We start from the raw sequence: 16,872 nt of genomic DNA, 5'->3' as shown, positions 1-16,872 counted from the left end.
CAAAAGTATCTCAGTGAGTACCCTCAGTATGAGGATAGCAAATATACACAAGATATATGTACACAATACCAAAATATGCAGTAATAGTATTAGAAAACAGTGCAAACAATGTATAGTTACAATAGGATGCAATGGGGACACATAGGGATAGGGGCAACACAAACCATATACTCCAAAAGTGGAATGCGAACCACGAATGGACCCCAAACCTATGTGACCTTGTAGAGGGTCGCTGGGACTATTAGAAAATAGTAAGGGTTAGAAAAATAGCCCACCCCAAGACCCTGAAAAGTGAGTGCAAAGTGCACTAAAGTTCCCCAAAGGACATAGAAGTCGTGATAGGGGAATTCTGCAGGAAAGACACAAACCAACAATGCAACAACAATGGATTTCCAGTCGAGGGTACCTGTGGAACAAGGGGACCAAGTCCAAAAGTCACAAGCAAGTCGGAAATGGGCAGATGCCCAGGAAATGCCAGCTGTGGGTGCAAAGAAGCTGGTACTGGACAGTAGAAGCTGAAGGTTCTGCAGGAACGACAAGGGCTAGAAACTTCCCCTTTGGAGGACGGATCCCTCACGCCGTGGAGAGTCGGGCAGAAGTGTTTTCCCGCCGAAAGACCGCCAACAAGCCTTGCTAGCTGCAAATCATGTGGTAAGGGTTTTTGGATGCTGCTGTGGCCCAGGAGGGACCAGGATGTCGCCAATTGCGTCAGGGGACAGAGGGGGCGTCGCGCAAGACAAGGAGCCCTCTCAGCAGCAGGCAGCACCCGCAGAAGTGCCAGAAACAGGCACTACGAGGATGCGTGAAACGGTGCTCACCCGAAGTCGCACAAAGGAGTCCCACGTCGCCGGAGAACAACTTAGGAGGTCGTGCAATGCAGGTTAGAGTGCCGTGGACCCAGGCTGGACTGTGCACAAAGGATTTCCGCCGGAAGTGCACGGAGGCCGGAGTAGCTGCAAAAGTCACGGTTCCCAGCAATGCAGTCTGGCGTGGGGAGACAAGGACTTACCTCCACCAAACTTGGACTGAAGAGTCACTGGACTGTGGGAGTCACTTGGACAGAGTTGTTGGATTCAAGGGACCTCGCTCGTCGTGCTGAGAGGAGACCCAAGGGACTGGTGATGCAGTTCTTTGGTGCCTGCGGTTGCAGGGGGATGATTCCGTCGACCCACGGGAGATTTCTTCGGAGCTTCTGGTGCAGAGAGGAGGCAGACTACCCCCACAGCATGCACCACCAGGAAAACAGTCGAGAAGGCGGCAGGATCAGCGTTACAGAGTTGCAGTAGTCGTCTTTGCTACTTTGTTGCAGTTTTGCAGGCTTCCAGTGCGGTCAGCAGTCGATTCCTTGGCAGAAGGTGAAGAGAGAGATGCAGAGGAACTCGGATGAGCTCTTGCATTCGTTATCTAAGGAATCCCAAGAGACAGAGACCCTAAATAGCCAGAAAAGAGGGTTTGGCTACCTAGGAGAGAGGATAGGCTAGCAACACCTGAAGGAGCCTATTAGATGGAGTCTCTGACATCACCTGATGGCACTGGCCACTCAGAGCAGTCCAGTGTGCCAGCAGCACATCTGTTTCCAAGATGGCAGAGGTCTGGAGCACACTGGAGGAGCTCTGGGCACCTCCCAGGGGAGGTACAGGTCAGGGGAGTGGTCACTCCCCTTTCCTTTGTCCAGTTTTGCGCCAGAGCAGGGGTAAGGGGTCCCTGAACCGGTGTAGACTGGCTTATGCAGAAATGGGCACCATGTGTGCCCATGAAAGCATTTCCAGAGGCTGGGGGAGGCTACTCCTCCTCTGCCTTCACACCATTTTCCAAAGGGAGAGGGTGTAACACCCTCTCTCTGAGGAAGTCCTTTGTTCTGCCATCCTGGGCCAGGCCTGGCTGGACCCCAGGAGGGCAGAAGCCTGTCTGAGGGGTTGGCAGCAGCAGCAGCTGCAGTGAAACCCCGGGAAAGGCAGTTTGGCAGTACCAGGGTCTGTGCTACAGACCACTGGGATCATGGGATTGTGCCAACTATGCCAGGATGGTATAGAGGGGGAAATTCCATGATCATAGACATGTTACATGGCCATATTCGGAGTTACCATTGTGAAGCTACATATAGGTAGTGACCTATATGTAGTGCACGCGTGTAATGGTGTCCCCGCACTCACAAAGTCCGGGGAATTGGCCCTGAACAATGTGGGGGCACCTTGGCTAGTGCCAGGGTGCCCACACACTAAGTAACTTAGCACCCAACCTTTACCAGGTAAAGGTTAGACATATAGGTGACTTATAAGTTACTTAAGTGCAGTGTAAAATGGCTGTGAAATAACGTGGACGTTATTTCACTCAGGCTGCAGTGGCAGGCCTGTGTAAGAATTGTCAGAGCTCCCTATGGGTGGCAAAAGAAATGCTGCAGCCCATAGGGATCTCCTGGAACCCCAATACCCTGGGTACCTCAGTACCATATACTAGGGAATTATAAGGGTGTTCCAGTAAGCCAATGTAAATTGGTAAAATTGGTCACTAGCCTGTTAGTGACAATTTGAAAGAAATGAGAGAGCATAACCACTGAGGTTCTGGTTAGCAGAGCCTCAGTGAGACAGGCACCACACAGGGAACACATACATATAGGCCACAACCTTATGAGCACTGGGGTCCTGACTAGCAGGGTCCCAGTGACACATAACAAACATACTGAAAACATAGGGTTTTCACTATGAGCACTGGGCCCTGGCTAGCAGGATCCCAGTGAGACAGTGAAAACACCCTGATATACACTCACAAACAGGCCAAAAGTGGGGGTAACAAGGCTAGAAAGAGGCTACTTTCTCACAAAAAGCACTAGAGTTATAAGCACAGAGAAATGCTCACTTTTTAAAAGTTTCTACAATGGTAATAAAACAATCCACCTACACCAATAAGCAGGATTTCTCACTATCATTCCAAAAATACTAAACATGCCCACGCTATTCCTCATAGATCAGAAGATACCACTTAGACATATGACAGGGCATTTCCAATGCAATCCTATGCGATGAGCAGCACTCACAGTAGTGAGAAAGTAAATAGGGTGTTTGTCACTACTAGGGCAAGTAGTATTTAAAAACACATGCCCTACCTTTTACATACACAGCACCCTGCCCACAAGGCTATCTAGGGCCTACCTTAGGGATGACTTAGGTGTAGTAAAATGGGAGTTTAAGCCTTGGCAAGTAGTTGGACTTGCCCAGTCAGTGTAGTAGTAAACTGTGCACGCAGGCACTGTAGTAGCACACCTGAGATAAGTTTGAAAGGCTACTTCTATCAGAGTGCAATCCGCACTGCAGGCCCCAGGTACTTAGTATACCACTTTACAAGGCACCTGTAGGTAAATAAAATAAGCTAGACAGGTGTTAAACCATTTATACCTTGTTGTACGGGAGAGCTCACATGCACTTTAGCACTGATTAGCAGTGGTAAAGTGCCCAGAGTCCTAAAGGCAACAAAAAGGTCAGAAAAATAGGATGACCTCTGACCCTGCATCCTTGCAAGACGGTCACTTCCTCCACACCACTGCTCCGGTTTAGGGCTTGTTTGGGCTTGTCTGGGCTTGTTTGGGCTTCTTGGCTTCTCCTCTCCCGGAAGGCCCCGCCCCCTTCCCTCCTCCTCTGAGCTCTTCCCGCTCCTGACTCCTGCTGCCCCGCAACCCCGCACTCCCATTGGAGGTTTCCCTCCCTCCTCCCAGCTGCCACTCCCTCCCACCTCCCCTCTTATGCCGGCCGCAGCGCGGACACGTCGCTGATGTGCAGAATGCGTGCCAAAGGCAAGCCCGTCTGCGCCCGTCTGCGCCCGTCTGCGCCCGTCTGCGCCCGTCCGCTCCAAGACCGTGCCCAGCGCCAGACCCCCTGGCCAACACGCCTCCCGCGCTACCGAACACCTTTACACTGCCAACGAACTCCAGGCCCTTAATCCAGACTGCTCCTCCATCTGCTTCCAGTCCACACCGACGCGCATCATAGGACCCTTCTCCTGCAAAGCCTGCAATTTCACCTGCAACCTAACCTCCAAACCCCAAATCAAAACAGAAAACCGCCTAAGATGCATCCTACTTAACACCCTCTCCGTCCACAAACATGCAATTGAACTCTGGGACCTCCTGACCACATACTCGCCCGACGTCGCATTCCTCACCGAAACCTGGATGAATTTGGCCTTGGAACCAGACGTAGCCATATCCATACCAGAAAACTACAAGATCACCAGAAGAGACCGAATCGACAGACCAGGAGGAGGAATCGCCATAGTCCACAAAAACACCATAAGAGTCTCCACCAACTCCCACGACACCATCAACTCCACGAGCACCTCCACTTCAAAATCCACATCAACGCCAACAACACACTCACCCTGGACCCAGCCTCAAGTTCTGCCACGACATCGCCAACGCCATCAGCTCCCAAGCCCTCACCTCAACAAACTACATCCTCCTCGGTGACCTAAACTTCCACCTAGAAAATAACAACAATATCAACACCACCAACCTAATCGACAACCTCGCCAACTTCGGCCTCAAGCAACTCGTCACTACACCCACCCACTCCGCAGGCCACACACTTGACCCCATCTTCTCAGCAAGCAACCACGTCTCTTTCAGCCACACCACGAACTCAGCTGGACAGACCACTGCTGCATCCACTTCTCCTACCAGAAACCAGTCCCTCACCACCACTGCACACAACCCCCAGACGCAACTGGAGCAAAATATCAACGGATCGACTTATCTCCACTCTCACCCGGGCCCCACCCCCTGGGACCCTGGACCCCAACACAGCCACCACCAACCTGCATCGCTGGATAGAAGATTGCGCCAACACCCTCGCACCACTCAAAAAAAAAAAAAACACCTCCCACAGAATCAAGGCCAGCTGGTTCACCCCAGAACTACAGGAATCCAAACGGCTATGTTGCAGAATGGAAAAATCCTGGCACCCTGACCCTACCAACTCCAACCACATCACTTTCAAGGATGCCCTACGCAAACATCACCAACTGATCCGCACCACCAAAAGGACCCACTTAAAAAACCGCATCAACGCCAACGCTCACAACAGTAAAGAGCTCTTTGGCATCATCAATGAGCTCTCCACCCCCAGGACCTGCTCCAACGAACCCCCGCCATCACAGGAGTTCTGTAACTCACTGGCAACCCACTTCTGTCTAAAGATAGAAGAAATCCACAATAGCTTCAAACCCGAGACCCACCAGCTGACTACAAACACCCAAGAACCCAATGCTCCAATCAACACCCACCTCCTCCACACCTGGACCCCCATCAACATAGAGGACACCGCCACCACCATGGCCTCCATCCACTCCGGATCACCATCGGACCCCTGCCCACACCATATCTTTAATAAGGCAAACATCATCATCGCCCCCACCTCAGCAAAACCATCAACAGCTTCTTCGAGTCAGCCACCTTCCCAGAAAGATGGAAGCACGCAGAAATCAACGCCCTGCTGAAGAAACCAAAGGCAGACCCAGATGACCCCAAGAACTACCGGCAGATCTCCCTCCTCCACTTCCCAGCCAAGGTCATCGAAAAAATCATAAACAGCCAACTATCCCGGTTCCTGGAAGACAGCAAGGTACTTGACACCTCCCAATCCGGATTCCGCAGAAACCACAGCACCGAGACTGCACTCATTGCTGCCACACACGACATTAGGACCATGCTCGACGAAGGAGAAACAGCAGCACTCATCCTCCTGGACCTCTCCGCAGCCTTCGACACGGTATGTCATCACACTCTCCGCGCACGCCTCCACAACGCTGGAATCCGCAACAAGGTACTGGACTGGATCTCGTCATTTCTCTCAGGCAGAACCCAGAGAGTCCGCCTCCCACCGTTCCTGTCAGAAGCCTCCAGAATCTGTGGCGTTCCCCAAGGATCTTCGCTCAGCCCCATGCTCTTCAACGTTTACATGGCCCCCCTCGCCAACATCGCACGAACCCACCACATCAACATAGTTTCCTATGCAGAAGACACTCTGCTCATCCTCTCCCTCCTGAAAGACCCTACAACTGCAAAGAACAACCTCCACAACGGACTTCACGCCATCGCCAGCTGGATGGAATCAAGCCACCTCAAGTTAAACACAGACAAGACAGAAATCCTCATCTTTGGCACCAACCCCTCAACTTGGAATGACTCCTGGTGGCCCACCTCCCTAGGAACCGTGCTCTCACCCACCACCCACACACGCAACCTAGGCTTCATCTTGGACTCCAGACTCAGCATGACTCAGCAGGTCAATGCCATCTCCTCTTCCTGCTACAACACTCTCCGCATGCTCTGCAAAATCTTCAAGTGGATTCCCGTCGAAACCAGGAAAACTGTCACCCACGCCCTGGTCAGCAGCCGATTGGACTATGGAAATGTTCTATATGCAGAAGTAACAACCAAACTCCTAACAAAGCTGGAAAGAATCCAGAACGCATCCACCCGCCTCATTCTGGACATCCCACGCCACGACCACATTTCCCCCCACCTCAGAGACCTTCACTGGCTACCAGTATCAAAGAGGATCACCTTCAAACTCCTCATCAACGCACACAAGGCCCTTCACGACACAGGCCCAGCCTACCTCAACGACAGACTCACCTTCCAGACCCCCACCCGCAATCTTCGCTCCGCCAGCCTCGCCCTCGCCTCCATCCCCCGCATCCGCCGCACCACCGCCAGAGGAAGATCCTTCTCTCACCTAGCCGCCAAGACCTGGAACTCCCTACCGCTCCACCTTCGCCAGATCCAAGACCTCTTGACATTCAGGAAATGCCTCAAGACATGACTTTACAACCAGTACCTCCCCCCCCACCCCTCAGCGCCTTGAGACCCTAACAGGTGATTAGTGCGCTCTATAAATCCTTGATTGATTGACTGATTGAGGAGAAAGGCAAAACTTTGGGGGATAATCCTGCAGAAAGGGCCACTTTCAACAAGCACCCTTTAGGTCTTGGACCTCACATTCTCATGAACAAGCCTTTGTGCACACTCTGGAGCAGCTTGACACCTGATCCACAATAAAAGCCACAATACCAGATTTACATACATCTGGGCACTCAGTGCAGACAACATATCTGTATACGCTCCAGGTGACATCCCTATCCCAACACCACAGCTCTTACGTCCCTTTTCTTCTACAAGATTGTCACTTTGCCGGTTTCAGAGCATAGCTGCTAAATAGCTCCCTGTGTAGTGTGACGCCTTCAGTAGTCTTTGCTTTTTTGAATCTTTATTTACATTTTAGAGCAATACATGGTAGTGTAATGATTCTGCGGAGCAATGTCATATTGTCATTAGTCAGTCAATTAACATGTATACTTGTGAGCATTAATAAATATAAATATTGCCTTCAGCTGGTCGGATGTCCCCATTTCCATATTATTAGCCATCTCCATATATCTTGGGTAACCTACTGCACTAGAAGGGAATGTTATCGTCACCAGTATTATGTAACGCCATCCGCTTCACTCATTATACACAATGAATTGTTGGTAAATAAAAAGCAATTTTCCATACCACACATATCTTGTTTTTTACTGCACATGCGCGCATTTGAGGCCATACCGTATAGGTAAACCAGTGACTACACATTCCAAAATTTCACATTTCTTATTATGAGTGTGCTGCTAGTCCCAGCAAGTTTAGTCACCCTGACAGAAAGAACAGTACTGGCTATAAAACACCCTAATGGCAAGAGGCCCGATGCCAGCTCTGCCTGTTCAGAAGATGAAGTGAGGGCAGTCATTATGACTATGACTTGAGGTTCATGCCCACCGCTATCCCCCGCTGCAGCCTGCTGAAGACATCAGCTGTCAATCAACACACACACACTGGAGGAAGCAGAGGAATGTGCCAAAACTGAGCAATCAGTTAAGAATGAGCGTGATAAAATCCAACAGCAGCTGTCGCCGAAGAAATAGCCGAACACCAGAACCTTCTGCTTCTTATAGTGCAAAATGCCAAAAAGAACAAACATCTTTGTGGATGACTCGTCAGAGATTCCGTTCAATAGAGTTCATAAACCTATGATATGCGGCGATGTGTGTTACACACATGTTGGGGAATATTCTTTAAGGTAAGTCTTCCACGCTTGCGTGCCAGCTCCATAAAAATCAAACATGTCTATGAAATGGACACAAATGTGTTCTTTTCCATCTGGACCACAATGGTATTTTCATAGCCAACCAATTCTTCAGTTGTATCGCTGGGAGTTTAATGCACACAGGAATGAGAAAAGCTGCAGCTGCGGCCAGAAACTGTTGATAGTGGACCACAAAAACAGGATCTGTATAACTGTCCATGTGCAGATTCCACTAACAACAGTGGAAAATCCATTGAATTGCCAGATTATCTGTAGTCTTAATTTTAAAATGGACATGAAAAGCAGGTGTCCCCATGAGAGTTGTCTTTGGCAATCGGGAGAATATCCTCAGTGTTTTAAATCTGTGGATATTCACAAACTTGTACAATGCATTTCCCACCCCTCACTAAAAATGTTTAAAGACGAATTTAACTGACAGTGTACATTTTTTTCTCTCTGAACAATCTGTCACAATTTCACCTGGGGTATGTCTGCCACTGCTTGGCCATATTTCATGGGTGTATAAAAAAACACTTCAGATTCCTTTGCACCATTGTAGCTTCTTGTGCAATGAAACAGATTTTTCTACTGTCTATGTCACAGTGAAGTTGTTTATCTCTAGAAATTGGTGAAGGATCCCGAGTGTGAAACCATATGTAACACACAAACGACTTACTAAATAAAATAACAAGTTTTATCGAAGAACATTCTACTCATTGGACAACCTTTTGAAATGAACCTCTTTTCACACTAATGTTTGTAATTGTGTGATAGAAATGGAAAAGTAAAAGTGGACGGAATGAGTCACATCCACTTCGCATTGTGTCAACAACAAAACTAGAGAAAACGTTAGCTCCATGAGGGACGTTTTTACGAGTCCTGAGGCAATCAAGGGTTCTTGGGCTGAGTTAAATGAATCCGAGCCGTTTAGCACTGGTTTCCGGGGCTTCACCTTACTATTGGACCCATACCTGATCACAAATACACGGCGTTAGAATATGACGCTCAAGGGTACGGACAATAAGCAGTCCAATGCTTACCAAAAAGGCGCTATGGAGCTAGAGAATCAGAAATTAATAATTCACTGTCCAGTCGATACTTCAACTTGCAAAAGAAAAGTACTAACAAACACGATGGAATCACTGTACAAAGTAAACAGAGGGCATTTCTCAGGGACACTAATGCGAACAGTACCTGTGGTAATCTCAGGGCCAGTGTGCAGTGGTAGAGTACACTGGCTGTTAATCCTCCGGGGGCATTCTAAGTGGCCCACTGGGCAGCCCCTGAGGTTTGCTCATGCACAGTTCTGCGAGAGTCTCCCAACAGGGGTGTGCGCTTGTCCCACCTCTCCCGACTTTCACTGTCACTGCACTCTTCGGTTCTTGGTGGAGCAGATCAAATGGTCAGGTTCATCTGCAGACCGTGGTTGCCGTTTGGTGAGGGCTGCTCCACCCTACCATGTGTGCATGGCCCACGGAGTTTAGCAATGTCAGTACTGACCCAGGCCAAAGCAGTTTGATTGTGCTCAGCAAGGTGAGTGCTGGCACCGTAAGGATAGCATCAGCTGAAAGGAGGCTGCACTGTGCTGTGTCGCTGTGCTTGCCGTCACAGTGATCCCACAGGTGGGATGCTTCCTCAGGCTTAATGACAAAACCCTCTACCGAAACAAGTTCAGCGACCACCCCAAATCACAGCAGTGACGAACGGTATTTTTCTTCATTTGCTCTCTTCCGAGTTCAGTTTTTCTTCCTAGTTTCAATCACTGAGCTCCAGTTCTTAGGCTTCTTGGCACTACAGATTCACACTGGAACTCACTCCTTCACAGCCCTGGCTTCTTCAGAGCAGCTTTGCTTTCATACAAGTGTACTTCCAGGCCCTCTTGAGCAGCTAGTCAGATCTTTCTCCTGGACCAGGGTCCAGACAGCATATCCTGGCAGACTTCTCGACTTTTCCACAGGTTACTGGTCCAAAAACTGGCTAGAGGTGTCGGTGGCGGATTCTCCAACCCTGGAACTCTAAGAAATGTCATGATTACCACTGGTGTAGGATCACCATGCTTGAGGTCAGGAAATCTTTCATACCAATAAGAATTGTTTGTTCCATCTTTATACACAAGTTGTAGACAATTATTGTGTATTTCAGAAGTTTAATTATCACTGCTAGGCATTTCTGCTTTTTTCTTATTTCCACAGAGACTGGTCCAGCCATGACCTTTGTCACAAGCATGAGTAAGAAGTCAAGAAGGAGCAGGGGGTCTCTTCGTAAGAGCAACACAAAACGTGAATAGAAAAGCAAGGGAGAGTGCCCCTCAACAACTTGTTACCCTGCTGAAGGGTATCCTTTCCTTGCCAAGAAAAGGCCAGGAGGGGCGTGTGAAAATCCTATACCTTCAAAGGGCCCCCCTGTCTTGTTCTTTAACATTCCTTTTTCTGACCCACTACAAACAATCCCTAGATTGTTCTGCGAGGTAAGCCCTCCAATTCACATCTGCCTCCTTCCAATCCTCCATCTTAAGTACCACTCACAAATAACTAGTACAAAATGGCACCCTGTGTGGCGGAAGCTACACATGTCATAAGCTCTAAACATGCATCCCTACACACGTCATTGATGTACAGTCTCACAGCATCCCACATGGATGGGTGAAGGAGCCAGTTGCAGGGAAACTCAGGAGCACAATTTAAACCACAGGAGAGGCTAGCAGGCTGCAGCTCTTAGCAGGTGACAGGAAAAAAGCCTTCCTCGTAGTAATGATTATTTAGCTGCCACCGCTCTCAGTCCTCTACAGTCCAATGATATGACTGAAGTCACCCTTCCGAAAGGGAGGTCAAAGTGTGCTGTTTGACTACAGAGACCTGCTCTGGATTTCACTGTAGAACCTAGAAAGGTCTCGGCACACAATTGCCTATTGTAACGTGTGGGTCAAAAACATTTAAAATTGCTCTGGGGAACTCGAGGCAGGAGCACATAATCTCTAGAGCCATGCGATATAATTTTCATCACTGCAACCATCCATAATTTGCCATTGTAAACTGAACGAAGTGTGTTCCGTATTACAAAAGCAGAACAAGCAGCTCAAATGGATTTGTGCTGCATTCGTTTTTTTTTTCCACCAGAGTAATAGATAGATGATATGAACCTATTCGTTTAGCAGTTTTCGGTTTGGACCTGTATAACGTTTCCCCACTTGCTGAATATATTTTTTCAGGAGTTAAAATGGTTTACAATTTATAAACAAATAAATAAACCCAAATTTGGTTCGTAGTTTGTTGCATAAAGGTGTGTTTGGATTTGGGAATGATGAGGCTTTTCAGTCCTAAAATGAGACTTAATGTAAACTTTGCTAAAAAAGAATCAATGTATTTATGAAGCATATTAACTACGGTAAATCGAATTAAAATTTGCACCCACCTACAAGATATTATTCATATAAGTGGGTGGTATGCACGAAAGCCTCAAACTTGATGAAATTGTAGTTTCTTGCAGCAAAAATTAGTACTGTGTTCCAGAAGCTATAGTTTCAGCTGTACAGTAAGAAAGTTCAGTTTTTGCCGGGCTTCAAATTGCTGTTGAGAAAAGGTTAGGCCCATATTTACACTTTTTTAGCGCCGCATTTGCGTAATTTTTTGACGCAAAAGCGGCACAAACTTACAAAATACAATTGTATTTTGTAAGTTTGCGCCAATTTTGCCTAAAAAAAGTACGCAAATGAGGCACTAAAAAAGTATAAATATGGGCTTAGTGTCAGAATTGAGCTCCTCTCTATGATATTCACAGTCACACGTTTGAATGCTAGCATTTGCTTTCTAATAATATACTAGTTTTTTTGCATATAGTTTAGTTATTTGCTAATTTTAATTTAGCATAACAAGCTCTTTCAGTGGTGCGTCTGGCAAGGCGGTTCTAGAGGAGCTCATTGTGGCATTCAGGGCTGGTTTTTCCCTGATGGCACCTGGTGCGACAATCTTCTCATCTGGATTTCCTCACTTCCACGCAGCAAAGAAAGCCTCACAACTCTGCATAGCCCCTCTCTCACCCTCTCATGCATTTCTTTTGTTTTGAAGTACTGGTAAGGGCTGGATTTACTAATTCACTCAGGTAGCCACATAAAATACAGATCTGTTCTTTGCAGTAGGCTGGTAACCCTCTGCCCTACATTATGGTGAGTTAAAACTGCCACTAGACAAAACTCCAATCCCTCTCTAGCACCGACATCAACCTCTAGAGTTATCTTGACATCTTTATTGTTGCCTGAAAGCTGGATGCACAAGGAACTCTGAAGTAGGTGCATTGAAATTGCAAGTTATTGCTAAACACAGTAAATCCCCCCTCCTCCTCCCAACTGTACTGGCATCATCAGGGAGCTGAAGGTTATCAGCAAGAAAAAGGAATATTCTAAAGAAAATATTTACTGATCGAAGAATGTTATATTATAGAAGGAAGGGAAGATAGAGGAAGCAGGGAGAAATGGGTCTACAGAAGGATGCGAGAAAGGGGGAAATAGTCTGAAGTCATAAGAACAAGAGAGAAAGGGCCGGCGCCTGACACCTGCTCTATATATACCCACATTATATGGCAGTCACCTTAGAGAAAGCCCCAGTCCCTGCATTACTTCAGAAGGTATGAAGTTTAGCACATGGAACTCTGCTCATGATTTAGTGAACAAGGATCACAACTTATCCTTACAAACTGCAAATGTATTGTAACCTATGGTACCTGGAAGTGAAATATTGAGCAAAGTCTTCGTTCTTCAGAAAAGTATGAAGGTCGATATCATAGCATATCGAACTGATCAAACCTATATGGGAATATGAATCAGTACTTTGGAAACCTTGCAGAAGACAAGAATCCCCTACCATTACAAGAAATTGTGTTCTGTACTTTAAATGTTCCTCAGCATTCTACTAACAAGGAACTCTGAATGTATTTGCTTTTATGAGGTTGTTGAACCTCTCTCTTTGTAATAGTGAAATCTCTGTGCTCAGATCACACTAACCTATTAGAAAAAAAGGAACGCCCTGTTGTGTAAGCACTTTTAAAAGTCACAGGACTGACCACAAAACAGGCAGAACAGAAATGTGATAACACAAACTACACTCATAAAAAAGGAGCAGCCAGTCGAATAATCTTTATTCAACGTATAAAAGCCATAAGAGCACACAATAAAAAAAATTATTGTTACAAAACATCAGGCATTCTATAAGAGCAACATTAAAAAAAAATAGTCTTAAAATGATCAGCAGTAATATATATAAAAAAGATCAAGTTGCAATATGTACAGTACATTACATTGCCCGATACCTACTTCTAATTTTAAGTGAACATTAAACAAGATTTACCACTGCAACAACAAGATCTGTTTTACACAGTTTCTGCACAAAAATAAATGCCTCCCGATGGGATCTTATTTAGGATTGGTGTAAGATTGGGGTCAGAAATCAATTCCTGGGGTAAGAATATGTGACAGAATAAAATAAAGTGCAGAGTGCTTTGTTCGGATGCATTGCATTGTCATAGGGATAGCTAAGCAAAAGTGAACTCCAATCAGCATCCTTAGGAAATGCTACTATAAAGTACAGGATGTTAAATGGGAAACCTTGTAAGATAAAACTTATAGTTCATACTAAAAGTTGATAAGAACATTCGCAGCCCAACAATGTTTTATTTAAATTGTAGTTGGTGATGCAACAGAGTTTGACAACATTTTCCCGGTGGATACTTCCCTGTCTTTCCTTAAAAGCCTCTTTCTCTTGTGATATAACATTTCCCTTTATGGTATCAGGTATAGAGAATAGCTCGGGGAAACACAGATCTGTAAAGCCTTTTTTAATACATTTAATCCATGGGATCTCCAAAGCGTTATCCTGTGAAAGACATTCTTCCAGCACATTTTTTGAAAAATGAGCGCCCGCAGTTCCCCATATCCTGAGCCAAAGTTCCAGGAGTTCCAGCTTGATCCTGTCCTCGTTGGGAGACAGACCTGCACTTTGCGTAGCTGGCTACATCAGTAGCATTAAACTGTACCATCAAAGAAGACTGAGAGAGAAGATGAAGTTGCACTGGACATGTTAAACGTAAAACGTGTACATAGCAAAAATATTGTATACTAGATTCTATTCACAAAGGCCAGTATTTTCATTTCATATTTAAGAAAGTCTGTGTGGAGATGATTCCCATTATTTCTTATGATGTACTGCTTAGTGGAATGTAGAATGTCATGATGTAGGTGGTGAGATCAAATAGAATGTGAGGCTAGAGGGAGAGAGAAGGTTCTGGAGGAGAGGAAGGTTGAACAGTGGTGAAGAGCTGTGCTGAAGGTGTTATGACAATACGGAATCTTAATAAAGGAAGATACACAAAAAGAAGTTTTGAAGGAGTGATCTTTACAGTCTGTGCTCATATTCCTCTTTATTTTGTGTTTTAGAACAAAAAAGTAGAAAATCTTGTAACGTTAAGGTCCAAGCAAACTAAAACAAACGGATGCTCGAGACAATTATTGAATAACTCAGTGTATAATATAAGTGCATCAAAAAAAGAACACAGGCTCTTATATCACATTTGCAGTCTAACAGAAGGACTACTTCATGTCTCATCACCAAAACCTAATTGAAACACAAATGGAACTGCGTACACATTCTCAAATTGCCATAGGGGTGAAATTTATGCACCCAAGCAACAGCGAACCGTGAAAAACCGAAATATTAACATGAGGTCATTCCTACAGGTAAAGTTGTCTGTTGCCAGATCTAAAATTGAAATTTAGCATAGCACTATAACGGATTACACCTCAGCAGAAAACCTGTTTATAGACAAAGATCACAACACTATGGGCCTGATTCTAACTTTGGAGGACGGTGTTAAACCGTCCCAAAAGTGGCGGATATACCACCTACCGTATTACGAGTTCCATAGGATATAATGGACTCGTAATACGGTAGGTGGTATATCCGCCACTTTTGGGACGGTTTAACACCGTCCTCCAAAGTTAGAATCAGGCCCTATGTAAGTAATGACCGAGGATAGGTTCAGTGTGCACTGGCTGGAGAATGAGAGAGGCCGACAGAGACAGTGGGAAAACAAACCAAGGATTGATATAGGAAGAAGAATAGTGAAATAATGTAATTCATGAATTAATAAAATCATATTGCATTTATTTCATGACTGCATACATATAGTGCTTCATACCCATGTCGGGGCCAGAAAGTGCATTGATGATCTATCTGAGCAAAAAAACGAAAACGTGTGCTAGTGGACTCTCTTGAGGGACCCCTGCCTTTACAAAGCTGGAAGATGAACACCAGATCGCCACTCTGCCAGAGGAAAACGTAGCGTTTGCAAAAAATTTAGGCTTGGGGCACCAATAGAGCCTCAAAAACTTAAATGTAAACTGATATACTGATGTTAAATCTATAAAGCTTAAGCAAGACACATGAACACATAAGTTATGATAAAATAGTATTATTGACAAATTCAATTGAATTGAATGGAGAGTTAAAGACCAAGGACATAAAATGGAAGATGGGAGAGAGACAGAGCTAGGACGTGGGAGAATCTGTGGGAAAAAGCATGAAAAGGGTGATATAATAAAACAAAAAGAGAAAGGTAGTGAGAGAGGGAAGGAGAGAGAATGGGAAGGAAACAGATAAAGATGGATTGAGAAACAAAGAAATTGAGGACTGCACAATCGTTTAATCATTTCCCCTATTACTATCTTCATCAGCACCAATCCCGCTGAACAGATCATCGGGTCGGATTGACCTATGGAGCAATCAGGCAGTGCTTGGGAGACTGGTCTGACAGGTGAATCTGTGAGCCATTCTTTTTGGAGGTTTGTGGGCCTGTTTTATGGTCTGAGGGGCTGTTTTTAGGTCACACCTGAGACAGCACATGCGCTGTCAGCGAAATCGTTTGTAAACTAAACAAAATGTAAAACAGGCTTAGAGTCCACCCATTACTGACCACTAATTAGCAATGGTTGACTTTCACATCACTCGTTTCATTTTGGCTAGCTCCTCTTGCTCTTCTCCTCCTTCATCTAGTACTTCAGTGTTTCTCCGTGTTGTTGAGCATGGACCACCAAATGCAGTTTTCGTCTGAGGCCATTGTCCTACTGGAGGTACTGCTTTTTTCACTTTTTGTCATCCACTCTATGAATGTGCATGTTTCATCTGCAGTACATCCCTCCTCCTACCATCCTGGCTCTTACCCCAACCTCCTTTCCCTTTCTCCTGCTGTTCATTGTGTTGTGCTTCCTTTCTCCTACCTCTCACCTCCCTTCTGTTGTTTACCCCCTACTCCCATTGTCCTTGCGTCTGCTCTTCCCTTCCTCCACCCCCTCACCTCCACCATGTTGTTTGTCCTCCTGGTGTCCAATGTTGCTGCTCCCTACCCGTTCTCCTGCACTTCCTGCATGTTTCTTCCCCCACTCACCTCCCCATCTGTTGTTGCTCCTTCCTGCCACTACACACTCATCATGTTGCTTCCCCATCCTCCTTCCGCTAACCCATTGTGTTGCTGCACCCTCCCATCTCCCCACCACCTCGTTTGCATTCTTTACCCCATGTTTTTTTTTTAGACAGACTGCACAGCAGTGCAGGCTGCTGTCCAGTATGTCTTAAAGGGAAAAAAACAATATGGCTTTGTCAGCATTTTTTACTTCACTTTAAGCCATGTTGCACAGCAGCACAGGCTGCTATGCAACATGTCTAAAAAAAGACTGACAATGCCAATGCAACTCGCATAGGCGAAACCAATGGGCTTT

At 46.0% G+C, this 16,872-nt stretch overlaps 1 protein-coding gene across 3 annotated transcripts in view; it reads right to left on the bottom strand.

Annotated features, from left to right (window-relative positions):
* Positions 1–16,872, bottom strand: part of PDE1B (phosphodiesterase 1B) — a 1,852,897-nt gene that overhangs the window by 1,194,587 nt on the left and 641,438 nt on the right. The gene's annotated exons all lie outside the window — the stretch shown is intronic.

This window comes from Pleurodeles waltl, chromosome 4_2 (genome assembly GCF_031143425.1).
Source record: "Pleurodeles waltl isolate 20211129_DDA chromosome 4_2, aPleWal1.hap1.20221129, whole genome shotgun sequence".
NCBI classification, from domain to species: domain Eukaryota; kingdom Metazoa; phylum Chordata; class Amphibia; order Caudata; family Salamandridae; genus Pleurodeles; species Pleurodeles waltl.
The sequence above is the reverse complement of the archived record's forward strand: the minus strand, read 5'-3'. Positions and strand labels throughout refer to the sequence as shown.